The following is a 6,182-nucleotide window of genomic DNA, read 5'->3' as shown; positions in this document are numbered from 1 at the left end:
AATCAGACAAACCCAATTTCAGAGGTATTCTAGAAAGTACCTGGCCAGTCCTCCGCACACCTATCATGTTCATAAAAACTGAGGAGACAGAGAATCTGACAGAATCTGACAGAATCTGACAGAGAGAAGAGGAGGTGGGAGGCACATGTGGGCTACATGTAATGTGGTATTTTGGATTGGACCCTGGAAGAAGGGGAAAAAAAGACATTTGTGTTAAAACTGATGAAGTAAGTATAAGTCTGCAATTCAACTTCTCATGTGGTGTCAGTGTTGGTTTCTTAGTTTTCCACAATGTACTATGGTAACCTAAGATGTTAACAATAGGGGAAACAGACTGAGTGGAAGATGGGAATTCTCTGTATGTTCTTTGCTAAACTGATTCCAAAGTAAAAAAATTACATTAAGGTCACAACCCTGGCACCTGGGTGGTTCAGTCGGTTAAGTATTTGTCTTCTATTCAGGTCATAATCCCAGGGTTCTGGGATCAAGCCCCTGGTTGGGCTTTCTGCTCAGCAGGGAGTCTGCTCCCTTTTCCTCTACTTGTGCTCTCTCTCCCTCGGTCAAATAAATTTTTAAAAATCTTTTAAAAATAATAATAAAGTGGGCGCCTGGGTGGCTCAGTGGGTTAAAGCCTCTGCCTTTGGCTCAAGTCATAATCCCAGGGTCCTGGGATTGAGCCCCACATCAGGTTCTCCGCTTGGCAGGGAGCCTGCTTCCTCCTCTCTCTCTCTCTCTCTTTCTCTGCCTGCCTCTCTGCTTAGTTGTGATCTCTCTCTGTCAAATAAATAAAATCTTTAAAAATTTAAAAAAAAAATAATAAAGTTGAAACCCCTATAATTTAATTTATTCATAGATATCTACATTAAATTATGTGTGAGTTGATATCTACTGTTTCTTTCAAATGTGTCCATTTGCTCTGGTGGGTGATTTCAAAAGCAGGAAAATTCATTAACCTAAACAGACTCAACAGATTCATGTCTCTGGTCTCCAAGTTGCTGCTCCTTTACTAATCCAAGCTTGATGAACACTTTCTTTATAAGCTTGTCTCCTCAAATTGGATGCAGACACCCACCCTAAAATCTGCTTCTTAGCAACCAGCCAGTTGGCCCCAATACCTAACCCAGAACAATCTACCCTCTGCAGACCCTAAAGCTTGATTCATTTTTTATCACAGACATAAAACATTTATTTAATATTTGCTTTCCACCTCTACCCTTTTAAAATTTCAGCTGACATATCCTCCTGCAAGATTCTCCTTCATCCCCTGGAGTTCACAATTCCAATGTTCAACTGAAAACATTTTTAATAGGTTCATCTTTCTCCACACACATGTTTTCTTATTTCAAACACCTACCATTCTCTAAGGATGTAAGTCACAATTTGCACAACCTGGATGTCATTGTCCTTCACAACTAAAACCTAATTTCCCCCCAGCTTTACCTCAGGCCACTTGCATCCCAATAGAGAACCCAGAACCCTCTACCCTGAATTCTCTGAATGGTCATCCCACATGTTATTCCTTTGAAAGGCACTGGCCTATCTAGGGAGAAGTAGAGAACCCCTCCCCCTCCAAAAAAAAAGGCACTGGCCTTACTATCACATGGCCAGTAAATCTTGAGAAAATTTGGTATCTCACATTAAAAATTACATATCCGAGCCTCGCGGTTCCACTTAAGGCCCCTCCCGCGCTCAGCTCCCAGTGTCGGAGCGGCTGCCGCCAAGTCCAGATCCAGTCTCGCATGGCAGCCTTTTCCTTAGAGCACCAAAAATCGTCTCTGGCAAAGACTATAATGTGACTGCAAACTCCAAGCTGGTTATTATCACAGCTGGGGCACGTCAGCAAGAGGGAGAAAGCCGTCTTAATTTGGTCCGGCATAACGTGAACATCTTTAAGTTCATCATTCCTAATGTTGTAAAATACAGCCCAAACTGGAAGTTGCTTGTTGTTTCCAATCCAGTGGCTATCTTGACCGATGTGACTTGGAAGATAAGTGGCTTTCCCAAAAACCGTGTTATTGGAAGTGATTGCAACCTGGATTCAGCTTGGTTCCATTACCTAATGGGGGAAAGGCTGGGAGTTCACCCATTAAGCTGTCACGGGTGGATCCTCGGGGAGCATGGAGACTCCGGTGGGCCTGTATGGAGTGGAGTAAACATTGCTGGTGTGTCTCTGAACAATCTGCACCCTGACTTAGGCACTGATGCGGATAAGGAACAGTGAAAAGAGGTTCACAGACAGGTGGTTGACAGTTCCTATGAGGTGATCAAACTGAAAGGCTACACTTCCTGGGCCACTGGACTGTCTGTGGCAGATTTGGCAGAAAGTATAATGAAGACTCTTAGGCGGGTGCATCCAATTTCCACTATGATTAAGGGACTCTATGGAATAAAAGATGATATCTTCCTTAGTGTTCCTTGTGTCTTGGGACAGAATGGGATTTCAGATGCTGTGAAGGTGACTCTACCTCCTGAGGAAGAGGCCTGTTTGAAGAAGAGTGCAGACACACTCAGGGGATCCAAAAGGAGCTGCAGTTTTCAAGTTTTCTAATGTACCACTTCACTGTCTAGACTAGGACAGGGTTTTAGTTGGAGGTTGTGTACATTGTCCTTATTATCTGATCTGTTACTTAAGTAATATCAAAATGGCCTAAGGAAAAAATATCGGTTTCCTAAAGTTCTAAATAGGAATGGCTCACCAAGCCCTGCAGCTGTACCCTAATGCTGGATGATACTTGCCTTTGTAGTCCTAAACGGGTTCATCTCAGAGGCACCACTGCCAATGTTGCATATGCAGCAGGTGCTCTTCCAAACAGATGCATATTTCCTGTGTGTTGTATGACTTCTGATTCCTTCACCCGACACCCAACATGCCTAGTCCATCTTTTCCAGTCAGTCACATCCTGGGCTCCAACATATAAATTAATTATTGCATGTATTGTGCATAACTGTTCCAAAGGATCTTACTTCGTGTACCATGTATGTCAGAATATAGTGCACATGGCCATATAATGTAAAAAGACCATGCAACCAACTAAGTGTCATACCAACTAAAATACCAAATAAAATTTGAACAGTGACTTTTTTTTTGGAAAAAAAAATTACACATCCAAAGACATTTCCAGTATCTCCACAGTATTTCAAGAATGTTTTGTTCATTGGACTCTGAATTTCTCCACTACAGCCATTAATAAAATGCAATTACATAAGTACTTCCATAATAATTACACAGAATTTCATTTACAAGTGGCCATTAGTCATTATTGTTGTAGCAGAAATTTCTGTCTTATTCAAAACTAGATGTAAAATGAGACGGACTGTAATTTTGCTGAAGATTCCTTGAAGAATGAGTGTATAAGCAGCTGAACACAGTGCAAACCAGATAGTTTATATTTTTCTGATGGGATGAGGGAATTGTGTATTTCTTCTCATGCACACAGAAAAGAGTCTGGATACACAGTGGTCGTGACTCAAAGAACAAAGGGGCAGACCGTTGGAAAACATGCATTGATTAGGGCAGAAGTATAGAAAAATACATGTAATTAATGGAAGAGAGGGTATAAAAAGACACAAAGGTGCTCCCCAGCACCCAGCCACCCAGGATGCTTTGGGTGGCTCTGATCTCAGGGGAGGATCTGGGGGACACTTTGGTCCTATAAATGTGTTGGACCTGCTGCTTATGCCGTACAGGGTGGAAACCAGGAACCCGCTGGCCCAAGTTATGAGTCCCAAGCACAAAACATCAGGGGAGGATATCGATACCGTATATAGTAAGTCTGTGTCTTTGTCATGAAGTGCAGAAGCCCAGTATCCAAACTCCATATTTTCTGAAGTGTTTTGTTGTTCCGTTTGTCAGTCACATACACAGGAACCATAATATTTAGGTTTATATTCAGGATCCAGCAAAGGATATTTGAGGGGCCAATGTACTGGGGAGATTTCCCTTTAAGTGCCGCCCACCAGGAGTTCCAGGGGCTGATGGTGATGTCCTGGAAGACACTCCAGAGGCACATCGTGCCCATAGACAACCCCCTGGACACTCTGTGGGTGAAGAAAACAACTTTGCATCCAAAGTCACTGAGAAAATATCTCAATTCAAAAGCCTCTGTGGTCTCTGGGATTCCTCTGGAGAGAATGACCAAGGAGTTAGTTAAAGTCAAGTGCCTAAGAAGCGAATCTGTGGACTTTGAAATGTATCCCCTTAAGCCAAGAGATGATGAACAATGACAGAAAAGCAGGAAGTTCCCAGGGTTCCAATGACCATCTGCAATAGGAAGATTACAGCAAATTTCACATCCGTTAAGGCCATTCTGTCACTCTCCGGGGCTCAGTGTTCACATCCACAAAGAGAGGAGTCTGCATGAACACATGAGCCGTGGGCTGTTTGTGGAAAATAAATTCAAAATTCTCCCCTTGCTACTACTTTCCCCTGAGACTTTCTTTCCAATACACATGTCTTCATTAATTAATGATTTCTCAAGTTTGATGTATTTCTCTGTATAGTGCTCATTGAGTCACTCTTACTCATGCTTTACCTATTGTAAATTATTTAGGATTTACAAGTATGTGCATTTTACAGGCAAGAATTTAATTATAATGAGGTTATATGACTCATTTAAATATTGCAATGGCCAGGTTACAATGAAGTTTGGTGTTTACCAGCATGCTATACTCTCATAGCTACCTGGTCATATCTTTTTTGTTGTTGTTGTTCCTTTAGACTTTATTTATGGGGCACCTGGATGGCTCAGTCATTAAGCATCTGCCTTCACCTCAGGTCATGATCCCAAGGTCCTGGGATCGAGCCCTGCACTGTACTCCCTGCTCAGCGGAAAGCCTGCTTCTCCCTCTCCCACTCCTACTCCCCCTGCTTGTGTTCCCTCTCTCACTGTGTCTCTCTCTGTCAAATAAATAAATAAATTTTTTTTAAAAAAAAAAGACTTTATTTGTAACTAATCTCTACACCCAACATGGGGCTCAAACTCACAGCTGAGTTCTTATTATCAAGAGCTGCACGCTCCACCAATGGAGTCAGCCAGGTGCCCCTACCTGGTTGTATCCTTAAGTAACCCACTTTTATGCATGCATACATTATCATCTTTGAAATTCATTTCAATATAGATTTGGTTGTGCCGATTTCTCATTCTTCTTAAACTAATTGTTCCATTAATCATCATCACTTGTGAGTGAAGACGAAAACTTAGTAAGAACCTGAATATTGTCCATGAACAAAATGGATTTACCAAATATGGACCAGTATTAATACCGCAACAGAAGTAATCATTTGATTTTTTTGGCCAATGGAACCCACCATCGAAATTATTGTGTAATATTTCACTTTTACCCTACACTATGGGATTTGTAATTTAAATAAAATATGTAGAGATTGATAAAACATTTAGAGTAGGATCTAAATTATTCCTCATTAGAGAGCATACAATTAGCTGTGATTTAAAAAAAAAAAAACAACTGAAACTAATCAATTTGAAAAAGAGAATAAAATACAAAACAAGCATGCAAAATGAATCTCAAAGCATGAAATCTTGTGCATTGAATAGGAGAAATGCAAGGGTAAGCCTAAAAATTATGTTAGAACTTTGAAAACCATGTAAAATATCAGAAGATACATTTAAGGGGTTCCTGGGTGGCTTAGTCATTCAGTGTCTGCCTTCAGCCCAGGTCAGGATCCCAGGGTCCTGGGATTGAACCCCCTCTCCCATTCCTTCTCCTGTGTTCCCTCTCTCGCTGTGTCTCTCTGTCAAATAAATAAATAAAATCTTTTTTTTAAAGATACATTGAAGCTGAAAACATGCTGAAGTCCTTAATTTTTCTGCTCTCCAAATCCCTCACATGTTGAAGTTACCTTTTCCTGAAAGTCTCCTGTCCTAACTTCACAGAGGAAAATTGTCCTTCCTTGATCAAAAGATTACAAACATTTTCAGGAGAGACATAATTACTATCTCCACTAGATGCATCAAGCATAAATACAAGAAAAACAATTATGATTCTCCAAATGCCACTCATTCCCATTGTTCCCATTGAGATAGGATGTGCTTAGCTCCAAGAAACTCATTATCACATGCACAGAAGTTTAATGAGGTAACTATATCAATCATGTCAATTTCTCTGTGGTTTCATAGCACAGACTGAATAGCATATTAATTTCTGAATTGCAGGTTTTTAAA

General features: G+C 40.8%; 2 pseudogenes; one reads left to right on the top strand and one right to left on the bottom strand.

Moving 5' to 3' along the window:
* Nucleotides 1-1,676: 1,676 nt before the first annotated feature.
* On the top strand, nt 1,677-2,628 carry LOC116863556 (annotated as a pseudogene).
* Nucleotides 2,629-3,384: 756 nt separating this feature from the next.
* LOC116863555 lies at nt 3,385-4,306 on the bottom strand (annotated as a pseudogene).
* Between the last annotated feature and the right edge of the window lie 1,876 nt (nt 4,307-6,182).

Source organism: Lontra canadensis, unplaced genomic scaffold (assembly GCF_010015895.1).
Source record: "Lontra canadensis isolate GAN:19392208 unplaced genomic scaffold, GSC_riverotter_1.0 scaffold1618, whole genome shotgun sequence".
NCBI classification, from domain to species: domain Eukaryota; kingdom Metazoa; phylum Chordata; class Mammalia; order Carnivora; family Mustelidae; genus Lontra; species Lontra canadensis.
Note: the sequence above shows the minus strand (reverse complement) of the source record. Positions and strands in the feature narration are given on the sequence as shown.